This window comes from Nycticebus coucang, chromosome 14 (assembly GCF_027406575.1).
Source record: "Nycticebus coucang isolate mNycCou1 chromosome 14, mNycCou1.pri, whole genome shotgun sequence".
NCBI classification, from domain to species: Eukaryota; Metazoa; Chordata; class Mammalia; order Primates; family Lorisidae; genus Nycticebus; species Nycticebus coucang.
In genome coordinates this window covers 78,011,042-78,028,256 of record NC_069793.1, presented here as the reverse complement: position 1 = coordinate 78,028,256, position 17,215 = coordinate 78,011,042, and positions in this window count along the sequence as shown.

Below are 17,215 nucleotides of genomic sequence, written 5' to 3'. Positions count from 1 at the left end.
ACCTCATGGTCCCTTGGAGGGGTTGCTCTAGACTGGTCCTTCATGTTGCCTGGAGTTTTCTGCTGATTCTTCCCATGAGTGACTTCTTTTATCTTTTTCTTGCCCTAATTTTCCTTTCCCTTCCTCTTGCTTTTTATGTTCTTGTGCCTGTGGACTAGGATTTCAATGAGTCCTTTTGGTATAGGACCAGAAGGATGAGAAGGTTGAAGAGCAAGAAGGGATAAAAGAAAGAAAAGAAAGAAAGAAAGAAAGAAAGAAAGAAAAGGAAGGAAAGAAAGAAAGAAAGAAAGAAAGAAAGAAAGAAAGGAAGGAAGGAAGGAAGGAAGGAAGGAAGGAAGGAAGGAAGGAAGGAAGGAAGGAAGGAAGGAAGAAAGAAAGAAAGAAAGAAAGAAAGAAAGAAAGAAAGAAAGAAAGAAAGAAAGAAAGAAAGAAAGAAAAAGAAAGAAGAGGAGAGGGAGGGAGGGAGGGAGGGAGGGAAGGAAGGAAGGAAGGAAGGAAGGAAGGAAGGAAGGAAGGAAGGAAGGAAGGAAGGAAGAAAGAAAGAAAGAAAGAAGAAAGAAAGAAAGAAAGAAAGAAAGAAAGAAAGAAAGAAAGAAAGAAAGAAAGAAAGAAAGAAAGAAAAAGAAAAAATAGAGAAAGGAGAGGGAGTGGGTAAAAGGGAATATTGACAAAAGGAAGAGAGGCACAGAAAGAGGGAGACAGAGCAATACAGGTGAACAGTAGGGTACTTTGACACAACCTTAAAGAAAACCCAACCTCTGGGATGCCCGGTTGGGTGGTTCCCTTTATGTCAGCAGCTCTTTGCTAACCTGATCAGACAAAACACCCCACTTCCACCAAGTTGAGAGGAAAGACAAAAATGCTATAAATCAAATCAAAACAAGCAAACAGAAAACTTTTTGGGATAAAATTTGATGAAAAACCAAATAATAGGGGTAGAAACACTAGCAAAACTCAAGTTCTCACTATTGAAAAAGGCAGCAATGGGAAATTGTATTTAAACTAGAAAAATGGAGAAAGAACAGAAAAAAAAAGAAAAGAAAAATCTGTAGGGAAAAGGTTGAAATTAAAAAATAAAACAACAACAACAAAAAATAAACAAAAAGCAAGCAAACAACAACAACAAAAAAAAGCAGTATATATGTCTTGTTGAATATTGTCTGGGCAACAGGTGGTCTTCCAGGTATGAGATGTTAATAACAATGCTAATATCACTTAGTTGATTTCTAAAACCCCAAAGAGTGGAGATTCTAAATCTCTCTTCAGCCCTCTTAAAAGGCACTTGGCTAAGCAGAAGCATTCCCAGGAAAGTGCTTGTCACTTGGATTACTGCTGAAGTGGCTATCCACTTACCCAGTGTGCCAAAACTGGTCTCACTCTGCCCCTGAGGGTTAAGACTGTAAGGCAGCTCAGTCCCCACCTTTAGGCTGCTCAGTCACTAGATTACTATCTCCTACCTGATCCTTGCCCTGCGACCCTGAGGGCAGAACTTGCTGGGGCAGTTGTCTCACAATGGCTCCCTGCGGCCCACAGCCAAACACTATTAGCTCCATCCCACTCAGTAGCTCAGTTTGGGGCCCTAGACAATGCCCAAAGTTCTCCGCACTCCTGCCCAAGCTCTCTCCAAGGCAGTTCAACTGGGTGCCAAGTCCAAAAACACCAAAACAGTGCACAGGTAAAGCCTTTTCAGTTTGCAGATTCACTGCTGCTGTACTTAAGCTGCCCGCGGGATTAGACCGATCAAACTCATGCAACCACTTGCCAGTTTTCCACTGTTTTTGTCCTCCTTTGGGGGTCCAGAAGTCTCTCACTGACTCCCTGTGTCCTCAAAGGGATGATTATAGGCAGATCTCACCAGCCAGAGATGCCAGGAGTCTTATCTCCCCAGAGACCCGATGCCTAGTTGCAAGGAAGCTGTTACTTGGCTGCCATCTTGCTCTCACTCCTCCTCAAGATCTTCTCATGGTTGCAGTATGGCCATGGTTTCCGCCAACTTGTCTGAAAACTAGGAATAACAAAGGGGAAAAGACAACTGCATCCAGTCCTTTTAAAGAAATATTAGAAGACTGTGTGTGGTGACTCGTGCCTGCAATCCTAGCATTCTGGGGGGCCAAGATGGGAAAATTGCCTGAGTTCATGGTTTCTAGACCAGCCTAAGCAAGGATGAGACCCAATCTCTAAAAGTAGCTGGGCATTGTGGTGGGTGCCTGTAATTCCAGCTCCTCGGGAGACTGAAACAAGAGAATTGCTTGAGCCCAAGAGTTTGAGGGTGCTGTGAGCTGTGCATGGCACTCTACCAAGGGCAACAAGGTAAAACTCTGTCTCAAAAAAAAAAAAAAATTTAAAAATTTTTTACAAATCCTGCCCAGTGACTTCTACTTATATCTCTTTGGCTTCCCCAAATGGCAAGAGAGGCAGGGAAATAATAGTTTTTGAACTAAACACTATGCTATCCAAAAAGGAGTAATGAGGAGGAAGGGGAGAATGGGTTTTAGGTAGACAATCTTTGCTAAACTGCCTTTGATCTCACATCCCCTTCTAGTACACCTCCACTTATCTTTCCTTAACAAACTTTCTCAAAGGAGATATCATTGTATTCCACCTCCATTTCCTTACTCTCCCTCCACTCTTTCTTCCATCAGCTTGGGTTCTACACACAACGTATGTTGCTATACCCATGGACAACTTCTCTGTATCATTCAAATAGTTCTCCAAAAAAAAAAAAAAATGCTTTCTTTCCTCTCTTAGTTTCTTCAGCATGATATTCACCCCACCCAGCTATAGCCTTCTTCCAATGGCTCCTTCATCTTTATTAACTCTTTCAATTTAATTCAAGACTCCTTCTTATCCTTCTCTCTCAGATCTCATCCAGGCCCACAGCTTTAAATATTCTCTGCATTCTAATGACCCCAAATTCACATATCCAGCCAAGACCTCATACCTGATCTCCAGTCTCAAACGTTTAGTGACCTACTTGGTTTCTCAAACCATTTACCTTGCAAACATACGTGCCCAGACTGAAAGTCTTAAGTTCCCTTGGCCCTCACCCCAAACCTACTCCTCCTTCAACTGACCCCTTCAGTAAATAGAATCTTTGTCTCCCTCACTTTCTATATCTAGTCCATTATCAAGTCCCACCCACTCAACTGTAAGTATTTTGTCAATTTATATTTATTCCCAGTACCTCCACCCCAGTACACACCACCATCATCTCTATCCTGGACTACTAGAATGTCTTTCTAATTGTTTCCCTTTTCTCCACTCCTGACTTTTATCAATCCAATCTGCAGAGAGAGCCAAAGTTTCTTTTAGTATTATAAATTGAGTCATGTTTTTCTCAGAGTCCCACAATGCCTTCCCACTGCATTTAAAATAGACTTGAAACTCCTTGCCTAGACTCTACATGATTCTTCCACTGCAGCTCTACCTCTCCAGCTCCCCCCTCACTCTATACCAGTTGGTCTTGGGCCAGATCCTCAATCACATCAAATTCTACATGTTAGAAACTTGGCATTTGCTGTTTTCTCTACCTGGAAAGTTCTTCTCTTTGCTTTTCACATGACTGGCTCCTTCTAATCCTTCATATTGTAGATGTATGTAAATAATATAAGTTCAGAAAGACCGTCCTTTGTAACCCTCTCTGAGATGAGGCACTACTTGCTTCCCACTGTTATCTATCCTCACATCTTGCTCCTTCCTATTATAGCATTGACCTGACAATACAATAGGTTGCAAAACTGTTTAGTTGCAAGTTCATTATTCTTTACTTTACTTCCATGTAGTTAATTTCCTTCCCAGACTGTATACCCTGCACATAGCACACTGCCTATGTACTAAAACAGAGTGTCCATAAGTTCCTGAGCAATTTAAAATAGACAACCACTCCATGAACTTTATGGAAACCCTGTATTAGTCTCAATAACCTAATATTTGTTAAATGAATAATTGGAATAAAGAGAAAAGTATGTATTAATACATTGAATCTCTCTAAAAACTTTGTAAGTTAAGTATTTTTATTCCTACTTTATAGATGAATAAGATGAGGCTCAGAGAAGTTATGTAACTTCCTCAAGGATTTCCAAAGGAAGTAAGAGAAGCAGGATTCAAAATCAGGTCGTTTGGGCCTGTGCTCTTCCACACAAGGGAAGAAGGCTGCCTTTGCACACATACCATCTGTCTAGAGCATACAACCCTGATGGGTCATTTTTCTGCTTTTAAGCTGACCAGAGAGTTTCAAAAAAAAAAATACCAATTGCTTATTATAAGACAAAGAATTGAAAAGTCATCCCAGATTTAATAATCTGTCCACAACTAACCACAACTCATTAAAAACCTGATTCTGAAGGCAAGAAGAAATCATTTCAATTAGCAATGAGTCCAAAATCCATATTTATGCAGAAGGAGACTTTAATTAACAAGAAAAGTGGCTATTTCCATGAAAGATGGAGAACATACTGTAGTTGATCAAGATCTTTTGCAACTTCTTGTAAGCATTTTACTTCTCTCAAAGACTGCAATTGTCTGTAGTTGCCAGTTTAACCATGAATATTTTGTTAGGCTAGCTCTTCTCTCATATTGATCCATGGAGGAAGGCCAGGAGGGATAAAATTAGGATGGAAAGCAATAATTGTACCCCTCTGCCCTTTACTTGCTTTTACACTTCCTTATACACTTTATACCATTCTTGATGCTTCAAGTAACATTTTTTTCTCTTTTTATTTCAAATTAATATCAGGGTACAAATTTTTACATTACATTGTTTTCATGTCTAAGGTAAAGCATTTTAACAACTCTAAAAAGTACTCTTGTTAAGAAACTTTTTAAAAATATTTTTAACCCAGATTTCTCAAACATCTGTGATCATGGAACTCTTGGTTGATGATATGTGCAGTAGACTGATACCAGTCTACTCTGTTCCCTGTATACACAGGCGGATCTTACTATTCACAGTCTATCTCTTCTCTCCTTAAATATAAGCTGGCCTTGTGAATTACTTTGCTCAAGAAAATGCAGCAAGAGTGATGTACCTATCCCTTACAAGGACAACCAGATTTTTATTTTGCTGTCTTAGAAACTGGCTATTCCATGTAAGAAGTGAGATCCTACTAATCCCCCACCAGTCCAGTCACCCTAGCTGAGGAGACAACCATTGGAGTGAAGTCGTCTTGGATGTTTTAGCCCAAACCAATTTCCAACTCAATACCACCTGAGGAGAGAATCTAGGTAACACCACATATGATAGAAAACAATAGAGTTGAGGCCCAGCAAACCACAGGATCTTGAGAAATGATAAATAGTTGACATTTTAAGCTGCTAGGTTTTGAGGTAGGTTGTTATACAAGTATAAATAACTGATATTATTTGCCACAGATCTCATGTTCTACCGAAGAATCATTTTGAAAAATCCCTTTATTAGGCCAGGTGTGGTGGCTCATCCCTGAAATTCTAGCACTCTGGGAGGTCCAGGTAAGTGGACTGCCTGAGCTCATGAGTTTGAGACCAGCCTGAGGCAGAGTGAGACCTCACCTCTAAAAATAGCTGGGCATTGTGGTTATCTCTGAGGCTGAGGCAAGAAGATCATGTAAGCCCAAGAGTTTGATGTTGCTGTGAGCTGTGATGCCATGGCACTCTACCAAGGGCATCAAAGTGAGACTCTGTCAAAAAAAAAAAAAAGAAAGAAAGAAAGAAAGAGGGTGGTGCCTGGCTCAGTGAGTAGGGCATCAACCCCATATACCAAGGGTAGCGGGTTCAAACCCGGCCCTGGCAAAAAAAAAAAAAAATAGCCGAGTGTTGTGGCAGATACCTGTAGTCCCAGCTACTTGGGAGGCTGAGGCAAGAGAATCACCTAAGCCCAGGAGTTGGAGGTTGCTGTGAGATGTGATGCCACGGTACTCTACCAAGGGCAACAAAGTGAGACTCTGTCTCAAAAAAGAAAGAAAGAAAGATCCCTTAATTTTCTGAATAGGGAAAAATGAGGTCCAGAGAAAGCTAGCTGAGAAATGACTTTCCTGAGATCACCTACCTAGTTGAGACAGAACCTAGCTCTCCTGATTCCCTGTTCTACCCTCTACACATACTGTCACTGCTCTGCCTGTCAATCAACAGAACTTATCCAGAGTGACCGTTCCTGACCTAAAGGTCGGTTTAATTGAACACCTTCAGATTTTAAGTCATTGGAAACTCTAAGGTACTTAAAGCCCTCTGGTTCAATCTAGAATCATAACTGCAATTTTATTTACTTTTCTAATTTTTCCCTTTGAGGACTCTCATTCCTCTGGTTTATGTACAAACCCACTCCCTCATGGTAACAGTTAAGTGACAATAAAGACCTCATATTTGAGTATCAACCAAGCAGAGTTTGAGTGCCAGCTCTACTGATTGGCGTAGGCAAATGTATTCACCTCTCTGAGTCTCAACTTCCTCATCAAAAAATAAGGATATAAAAATGCCTCTCCAAGCATGAATCCTATGTACTCAATTTTGATATGAGGACAATTAATGACAATTAAGGTCATGGGGGGGAGGAGGAAAAGCAGAGAGAGGGAAGGAGGGAGGGGATGGGGCCTTGGTGTGTGCCACACCTTCTGGGGGCAAGACATGATTGCAAGAGGGACTTTACCTAACAAATGCAATCAGTGTAACCTGGCTTATTGTACCCTCAATGAATCCCCAACAATAAAAAAGAAAGAAAGAAAAAAAGGAAAAGAAAAAAAATGCCTCTAGCAATTTTTTTTTTTTCATTTTTTGTTAACCAAAGGCAAACTACCAATCAGGATTTCTGATCATCATAGATAAACCAGTGTTACCACTAAATTATTTTAGCCAAAATAATTGTTGCTAAAAAAGACAAGACTACGATGTTTCTCATCTGAGTGGACTTCTGTAGGTGAGTAGTTAATATGTGCTGAGTTTGGGAACATACTAGCATAGGGAAGGAAAAAAAAATTTCTTTTCCTACTACCTTCCTCCAGGATTCTCCAGCTGGGGCTCTATGAATTAGACTGACAAAAACAGATTAATGAGAAAAATATACAAATTTATTTAAGCTTTACATGATGTGGAAGCATGAGGAAATGAAGATATGAAGACTGGCTAAGCCTGAGCATTTTTATACTAAGTTTGGCAAAGAGTAGAAAGTCATGGGAACACATGACAGGACAAAAGGGTACAAGCTAATGGTAGTAAATTGGGGGAACTTACCAAGGCCTGTGTGTTCAGATTGCTCTTAGCATCCCTCCATCTTTGGAGATAAGTCTGCTTCTTTCCTCCAGATATAGGGAGAGCACCTCTCACATGAGGGTCTTATGACCTTCTTCAGGGAAGAAAGGGGAGAACAGAGAGTCAGTCCTTCCTGCACTTGCTGTTTCTCAAATACCTTCATCTTAAATTATTCAGTATTCCCAGGAGCCATATTTTGGGGTAGTGTTGTTGCCCACCCAGGTTCATTTACCCACTGACCGCAAGAAAGCCAATGTTCATGGACAGCAGGATTTATGGTAGAAAAAGTCTTTACCACATGTAGCACTAAGCAGGGAGACTAGAGAAATTTCTCAAATCCACCTCCCCAAGAATGGAGGGACAAGATTTTTTAAGACAGTTCAGTAGGCTAAGGGTTAGGCAACTAGGGTCTACTGATGGGCTGGTTTCAAGGCAGAATTGTTACGGGATGAAGACAGTCTGGCCACCTGTCTGTCACTCTCAGCCAGGATACCTGAGAAAGGTGAGATCTAGGAGAATGGGTCTTCTCAAAGAGACCACAAGGATACACCTGTGGGGTCCTCTCCATGGTGACTCAGCTCTTGGGAATTTGTAAAGCTAAGTTCTGTGAAATTCTGTAGTTCTGTAGGAGCTGGAATAGCATCTCATGCTTCATTCAAACTGGCCAATGACAAGGGTACCTATGGGTTGGAACTTTTTGACTGGTCATAAAAAGGGAAAGACCAAGCCAGTCAGGGAGTGTGGCCATTTCGAATTCTTCTATGCCACAAGCTCCTGGCCAGTAAATAAAGCCCTTCCTCTTATAAACATGGGTGCTCTTTCTCTCTGTTGGGCCTCATCTTCCTGCAACAATGGGAATAGGTCCACCAAACTTTGTCAGAGGCCAAGATTATGGAGAACAGTGAGAGTACTTCTCCAAAACTTTTCTGTTCTTCCATTTCCAAAATTACAGTTTTATACATTTAAGTTCAAAGTGAAGACCATGTTAACCCTTATCTTAAACAATAATTGGCTGAACCCATGACCCATAGTAAACAATAATCAGTATAACTCATGACCTAAAACAACATTTCAATTCAAAAGTTAATCTCCTAAATCAATCCACCTAAAATATTCAAGATAGACATCTTTAGGGTGGAAGCTAAATTTGTAAAACATTAAGAATGGGAGACAGGGAGTGAAGGTCAGGCAGGACCTAAATAGACCAGACCAGTTGTATCATGTCTGCCCTAGCCTGAAAGATCTTATTCTCACTATATGTGCTTTCAAAACCATTAGTCTTTTGGTATGGGCCACTGCCTAGCTGGGTTAGTTACTGGAATTCAGAACCTTCGGTAGAATATCCAAGGCCAGTTGAGTCACTTCTTTGTTCTGGGTAGAACAGTCAATCTACTGGAATGCAGGACCTGAAAGATAACTCAAAAATGACCCCTGGGTTCCAAACAGTTGATGTTATTTGCAGACGAAAGTTAAAAATCTTTTCAATTACTAGCTGTGCCCTCTATATTACCAGATGATGAATCTCTTCTCGGCCTTTTGGCTAAGATCAAGTGTAGTATATTACCAGATGAAGAGGGTCTGGCCACCTGTCACCATCAGCCAATATGCAGAGATGTGGCTAGGTCCACCAAACGTTGTCAGAAGGCCAGGATTCCAGAAACAGAGAGCCTAGGCTCTCCAAGACTGTTCTGTTCTGCCATTTCCAAAATTATAGTTTTATACATGAAAATTTAAAGTAAAAACCATGTTAACCCTTATTTTGAACAACAATAATTGGCATAACCTATGACCCATGATAAATAATATTCAGCATAACCCAGGACCAAAGATAGCATTCCAATTCAAAAGTTAATCTTCTAAATCAATTGCCCTAAGCTACTCAAGATGCACACTTTTAGGTTAAAGCTGAATTTACAAAACAGCAAGAATGAGAGACATGAGGTGAGGATCATGAAGGTCTCAAACCAACCAGAATAGCTGTGCCCTCTCAGCCCTAGCCTGAATTACTCCAGCTTTTTCTCACTACGAGTGCTTTCATCTAGAGTAGCAATTACAGAGAAGAAAACAAGAGGACAGTGACTACTATCAAGCAAATGAGGGGACAGTGGCTGATTATTATTATTTTAGCTAGGCCTGTTCCTTCACAGAGTTTTGGGGGCCCTTGCATCCCTTCATCAATTTATAAGGGCAGTTTCAGTAGCATATTCTGAGCCTTATCACTAGAAAGGACTTGAAGTCCCTCAACATTACTTACAGTGACCCCTAAGACCATACTGGTTCAGAGAACACTTCTTTGTTCTTCTTTTTTTTTTTTTTTTTAAAGAGACAGAGTCTCACTTTATTGCTCATGGTCTCACCTTATTGCTCACAGTAGAGTACTGTGGCATCACAGCTCACAGCAACCTCCAGCTTTTGGGCTTAAGCAATTCTCTTGTCTCAGTCTCCTCAGTAGCTGGGACTACAGGTGCCTGCCACAATGCCCAGCTATTTTTTTGTTGCAGTTTGGCCAAGGCTTGGTTCTATATATGGGGCTGGCGCCTTACTCGCTGAGCCACAGGAGCCGCCCTGACTCGTGAGCACTTTTAAACCAGTCTTAAACATTCTTCTGTATTCATGTTATGGTAAAGAATGTCAGCTTTGGAATTATTCTGAGTTTGTATTTCAACATAACAGCATTTACTACATGTGTGACCAAGGTTAAATTACTTCACCTTTTTAAACTTTAGGTGGTTGTTTCAGCCTAGAACAAGTTGGTCATCACATAATGATACAATTATTGAAATGAGGGCTGCCAAAGAAAGATCCAATCATTGAAACTGTTATTGACAATTCAGTACTTGTCTCCAAAGCCAAATCAGTGGGAACAAAGAAAGAGGATAAGTGGCTTAAGGAAAAGGGAAGAGAAGTTTATTAATTTGCCAGCAAGAGAGAAGGACAGTAGACTAATTTTCCTCTCGTTAAATAGAAAAACAGAGCTTTTCAAAGGGAGGGACTTTGGGTGGTTGTGTTTGCAGGGAGATGAGGACTGATGAAGAGAAAGAACACCTGGAAAATGAAGATATCGAGGAAGAGCTTTATTTCAACCAGCAGATCCACCATGGACTAGAGTCCAAAAATGGCCATGCTGAAAAAAAAAAAAAAAAATGGCCATGCTCTCCACTTGGCTCTTTTTCCCTTTTATTTCCAGTCAAGGGTTCTTTGTCCCTGGGTACCCTTCTCATTGGTCAGCTGGAATTGAGCTGAAGAAGGAGGACTCTGGCTTACAGAAGCACAAGCTATTGCAGGAAGACAAGACCCAATGGAGAGAATGAATACCCAAATACCATGTTTAAAATAGGAAGGGCTTTATTTCAGCCAACTGAGTGACAGCACAGAAGGATTCAAAATGGCCCACTCCCCTACTGGCTCAGTCTTCTCCTTTTTTTATCCCCAGTCAAAACGTTCTGGCCCACAGTTACCTTTCTTATTGGTTGGTTTGAATCAAGCTAAAGAAGCTGGCTCTGGCTTTTACAGAACCACAGGCTTTTACAGAAGATGAAGCAAACATTAATTTCCAGGGCCTAGGAAGTTAAGTTTCTACAAATTCCTAAGACCTGCATCACCACAAAGGAGGACCTTGCAGGGGTGTTCTTGGGGCCTCCGTGAGAAAACTTTTTTTCTCTCAGACTTTACTTTTCCTGGGTATCCTCTCTCAGTTGGGCTTGGGTCTACAGGCCCAGTGTCACATGTCATGGCTTTGGGCTATTGTTCAATTATAATTTGTGGTTTCATTTGTCTTTATCCCTGGTGACAATGACAATCTTGTGACCCTTGGACAATTGTGTTGAACCATCTCCTTTGGTTTAAAATACTAGAAAACAAACAGCAAAAAAAGATACTTTTTACACTTTGACTACCTGCCTCAGGAAGAAATGCAGGTTTTAAGTCCCAAAAAGGATTGGGGAAAGGGTATAAAAGTGACAACTTGTAAAACATTTCCTTGCCCCTATTCAAACCTTTACCTCTGTCACAAAATGGAGGATTGCCAAAGAAATTATCTTGTTGGAAGAATGGAAGAATCCACCTCAAATGCATTTCCCTAACTAATAGAGATTGTGGGTTTTTAAAGGAAGGGCCATGTGTCTTGGGGCAGGTTGTGATGTAACTAACAAGTGGCAGGTTGTGTGAGGTGGTGAATTTTGGTGTCAGGAAGTGTGTGAAGGGGTCTTCAGAATCTCAGCTCTTTTACCTTGCACAAAATTCACCATTTTGTGGAAACAACTCAAAAGTTCAAGCAATTAGATAAGGGAGAAGATTATTTAAAAAATAGGGATCATTGAAATTTGTTCATAGAGCCAATTACAAGGTTCTTCATTTATTAAGTATAGATAATAGCAACAATTGACTCACAGAAGTTGGGTGGATTAAAGAAGAAAATGATCAGAGATATTATTTTACATATATATTATATAATATATACATTATGTAAGTCAGGGTCTCAAGAGTGAAAAAAAATTAGAAATGTTTTTGAAACTGCCCTTACATATTGGTGAAGGGATGCACAGCAAGAACTAGAGTAAAGGCCCCCAAAACTCTGTGAAGTAATAAGCCTAGCTAAAATAATGATAATAATCAACCACTGTCTCTTTGTTTGCCTCTCTATAATACCTACCCTAAGAGGCACAGCTGGTAATTATAAAGATTTTTAACTTTCCTTTGCAAATAACATCACCTGTTTTGAACCTAGGGGTGAATTTTGAGATAAATTCCAGGTCCTGCATTCCAGTGGACTTATTGATCCATTTGGACCAAGAAAATGACTCAACTGGTCTTGGATCAGAACCCAAGGTTCTGCATTCCAGTAACTGCCCCAACTACAGAACGGCCCATATCAAAAGGCTAATAGTTCTGCCTTGAAATCAGCCCATCAGCAGATCCGGATTGTCTAACCCTCTGCCTGCTAAACTGTCTTTAATAACCGTCTCTCTAATTCTTGGGGAGGTGTATTTGAGAGATTTCTTCAGTCTCCCTGCTTAATGCTATACCAAATAAACCCTTTCTCTACTATGAACCCTGCTATCTCTGGATATTGGCTTTTTCTTAGGCAGTGGGCAGCTGAACCTGACTGGGCAGCAACATTTTACCCCCAAATGTGACATTTTGACATTCTGTACTGATTGAAGAAGCCCCAAGTTCTTCCATCATTGCCATAAACTCTCCCAAAACAAGTGTCTTCTGCCTGAGATCTGGATGAACCTAGGAGAACAACTGGTCTTTTCTTCTACCCCTGTAAGACCAGAACCACACACGAACAGACTCTTTGAGCAGATAATGTCCAGTCTGTCAGGTTCATTTAAGTTTCAAAGCAAACTATTTTCCACTTAATCTTTGTTCTCCATTTATTCATCCTCCCTAGTAATCCTTTATTACCCCTCTACAGAGTTTCTCTTTCCCCCCTCCCGTAACCCATATAAGCTCTTGAACACTGTTTGGGAGTTAATCCTAATTTTCTGGGGGGTTCCTGTGTATACATCTTAAATAAATTCGATATTTTTTTCTTATTAATCAGCTTTATTGTCAATTGATTTTTCAGCAAATCTTTCAAAGGGAAAGAGGAAGTTTTTTCTTCCACAATGTGAATTAAAATAAAATCTTAAGTCCCCCAAAAAGCTGAATGGACACCCTCTTGACCAAATGGATCCCAGAAATACCCCAAAGCAGCATTGCTGGCTGTAAGAAAGAAGGTCAGTCATGCCCCCCTTCCTTCTTGGAGTTCTCTTTTGTAACTCTCATTAACAGACTTTAGGCTACACAAGCAGAAGCTTAAACCACACCTTCAGGTCATCAATTTACTTAGTAGATCACTTGAGTCTGAGTATATGTCCAATATGTGTTTTCTGGCTTGTATCTGATTAATAGACTTCCTTATCTCAACTGAAAACAAGCCTTTATTTATTTTTTTTTAATTTATTTTTATTAAACCATAGCTGTGTACATTAGTATGATCGTGGGGCACCATACACTTGGTTCATAGATCGTTTGACACATTTTCATCACATTAGTTAACATAGCTTTTGTAGCATTTTCTTAGTTATTTTGCTAAGACCTTTACATTCCACATTTACTAGGATTCGCATATACCCTTGTAAGATGACCGCAGGTGTAATCCCATTAATCCCCCTCCTTCCCCCTCCCTCCCTCTCCCTCCCACTCCCTCCCTTTCCCCTTTCTCCCTATTCTTAGGTTACAACTAGGATATAGCTTTCATGTGAAGGTCTTACATTAGTTTCATAATAAAAGTGAGTACATTGGGTACTTTTTCTAACATTCTTGAGATGCTTTACTAAGAAGAATATGTTCCAGCTCCATCCATGTAAACATGAAAGAGGTAAAGTCTCCATCTTTCTTTAAGGCTGCATAATATTCCATGGTGTACATATACCACAATTTATTGATCCATTCGTTGATCGATGGGCACTTGGGCTTTTTCCATGACTTAGCAATTATGAATAGGGCTGCAATAAATATTCTGATACAAGTATCTTTGTTATGGTGTGATTTTTGGTCTTCTGGGTATATGCCCAGTAGGGGGATTACAGGATTGAATGGCAGATCTATTTTTAGATCTCTAAGTGTTCTCCATATCTCTTTCCAAAAGGAATGTATAAATTTGCATTCCCACCAGCAGTGCAAAAGTGTTCCCTTTTCTCCACATCCACACCAACATCTCTAGTCTTGAAATTTTGTGATACAGGCTAGTCTCACTGGAGTTAGATGATATCTCAAAGTAGTTTTGATTTGCATTTCCCTGATGATTAAAGACGATGAGCATTTTTTCATATGTCTGAAGGCCATGCGCCTGTCTTCTTCAGAGAAGTTTCTCTTCAAGTCCCTTGCCCAGCCTGCAAATTGTTCTTTTCTTGCTAATGCATTTGAGTTCTCTGTGGATTCTGGTTATTAAACCTTTGTCGGAGAATAACCTGCAAATATCTTCTCCCATTCTGAGGGCTGTTTGCTTGCTTTCCTTACCGTGTTCTTGGCTGTGCAGAAGCTTTTTAGTTTAATCCAGTCTCAGTAGTGTATTTTTGAAGCTGCTTCAATTGCCTGGGGGGGTCCTTCTCATAAAAAACTCGCCCAACCCAATTTCTTCAAGAGTTTTCCCTACACTCTCTTCTAGTATTTTTATAGTTTCATGTATTAGGTTTAAATATTTAATCCAGTGAGAGTCTATCTTGGTTAATGGTGAGAGGTGTGGGTCCACTTTCAGTCTTCTACAGGTTGCCAGCCAGTTCACCCAGCACCATTTGTTAAATAGGGAATCTTTTCCCCACTGAATGTTTTTAATTGGCTTGTCAAAGATTAAATAACGGTAAGTAGCTGGATTCATCTCTTGGTTCTCTATTCTGTTCCAGACATCTACTTCTCTGTTTTTGTGCCAGTATCATGCTGTTTTGATCACTATCGATTTGTAGTATAGTCTGAGGTCTGGTAGCGTGATTCCTCCTGCTTTGTTTTTATTTTTGAGTAATATCTTGGCTATTCGAGTTTTTTTCTGATTCCATATAAAACGAAGAATTATTTTTTCAAGATCTTTAAAGTATGACAGTGGAGCTTTAATGGCGATTGCGTTGAAATTATATATTGCTTTGGGTAGTATGGACATTTTAACAATGTTGATTCTTCCCAACCATGAGCATGGTACATTTTTCCATTTGTTAACATTCTCAGCTATCTCTTTTCTTAGAGTTTCATAGTTCTCTTTATATAGATCTTTCACGTCCTTTGTTAGATAAAGTCCCAAGTATTTCATCTTATTTGGCACTACTGTGAATGGGATAGAGTCCTTAATTGTTTTTTCAACTTGACTATTGTTGGTATATATAAAGGCTACCAATTTTTTAATGTTGATTTTGTAACCTGAGACACTGCTGTATTCCTTAATCACTTCTAACAGTTTTGTAGTAGAGTCCCTAGTATTTTCCAGATATACAATCATATCATCTGTGAAGAGCGAAAGTTTGATTTCTTCTGACCCTATGTGGATACCCTTGATCGCCTTTTCTTCCCAAATTGCGGTTGCTAAAACTTCCATTACAATGTTAAAGAGCAATGGAGACAATGGGCAGCCTTGTCTGGTTCCAGATCTAAGTGGAAATGATTCCAATTTAACTCCATTCAATATGATATTGGCTGTGGGTTTGCTGTAAATGGTCTCTATCAGTTTAAGAAATGTCCCTTCTATACCAACTTTCTTAAGTGTTCTAATCATGAATGGATGTTGGATGTTATCAAAAGCTTTTTCTGCATCGATTGAGAGAATCATATGGTCTTTGTTTTTTAATTTGTTTATGTGCTGTATTACATTTATAGATTTACGTATATTGAACCAGCCTTGAGACCCTGGGATAAAACCGACTTGGTCATGATGTATGATTTGTTTGATATGTTGCTGGATTCTGTTTGTTAGGATCTTGTTGAATATTTTTGCATCTATATTCATTAGTGATATTGGTCTATAATTTTCTCTTCTTGTTGGGTCTTTTCCTGGTTTGGGGATCAGGGTGATGTTTGCTTTATAGAATGTGTTGGGTAGTCTTCCTTCTTTTTCTACCTTTTGGAACAGGTTTAGTAGTATAGGTACTAATTCCTCTTTAAAGGTTTGGTAGAATTCAGACGTGAAACCATCTGGTCCCGGGCTTTACTTTTGGGGGAGAATTTGTATGGTTGATGATATTTCTGAACTTGATATGGGCCCGTTCAACATTTCCACTTGTTTTTGATTAAGTCTTGGAAGGTGACGTGTTTCCAAGTAACGGTCGATTTCCTTCAGATTTTCGTATTTCTGAGAGTATAGTTTCTTGTAATGTTCATTAAGGATTTTTTGGATTTCTGAAGAGTCTGTTGTTATTTCGTCTTTGTTATTTCTGATTGATGAGTTTAGAGATTTTACTCTTTTTTTCCTGATTAGGTTGGCCAAAGGTTTATCTATTTTGTTGACCTTTTCAAAAAACCAGCTTTTTGATTTCTTGATCTGTTGTATTATTCTTTTGTTTTCAATTTCATTTAGTTCTGCTCTGATTTTGGTTATTTCTTTTCTTTTACTGGATTTTGGGTTGGATTGATCTTCCATTTCCAGTCTCTTGAGATGTCCCATTAAGTTGCTTATTTCCTCTTTTTCCGTTCTCCTGAGGAAGGCTTGCAGTGCTATAAATTTTCCTCTTATATCTGCCTTTGCTGTGTCCCAGAGGTTCTGATAGTTCATGTCTTCATTGTCGTTTTGTTCCGGAAATTTGGCAATTTCCTTCTTGATCTCATCTCTGACCCAGCTACCATTCAGCATATGGTTATTTAACTTCCATGTTTTTGTATGTGTATGCAGATTCCTGTTGTTACTCATCTCAAGTTTTATTCCATGATGGTCCGAGAAGATGCATGGAATAATTTCTATTTCTTTAAATTTGCTGAGGTTAGACTTGTGACCTAAGATGTGATTGATTCTGGAGTAAGTTCTGTGGGCTGATGAGAAGTATGTGTATTCAGTTTTCTTGGTATGAAATGTTCTGTAGATGTCAGCTAAATCTAAATGCTGGATGGTTAGATTTAAATCTAGAATTTCTTTACTCAGCTTTTTGTTGGAGGATCGATCCCTCACTGCCAAAGGAGTGTTAAAATCTCCGACTATTATAGAGTTGGAGGAAATCAAGTTGCTCATGTCTGTTAGAGTTTCTCTTATACATTGAGGTGCATTCTGGTTGGGTGCATAGATATTAATAATTGATCTCATCATATTGAGTCTTACCCTTAACAAATATGAAGTGACCATTTTTGTCCTTCCTTACTTTTGTTGGTTAAAAGCCTATTGTGTCTGCACATAAAATTGCAACTCCTGCTTTTTTCTGGTTACCATTTGCCTGAAATATGGATGACCATCCTTTTACCCTGAGTCTGTATTTGTCTTTTAAGTTAATATGTGACTCTTGTATGCAACAAATGTCTGGCCTGAGTTTTTGTATCCAGT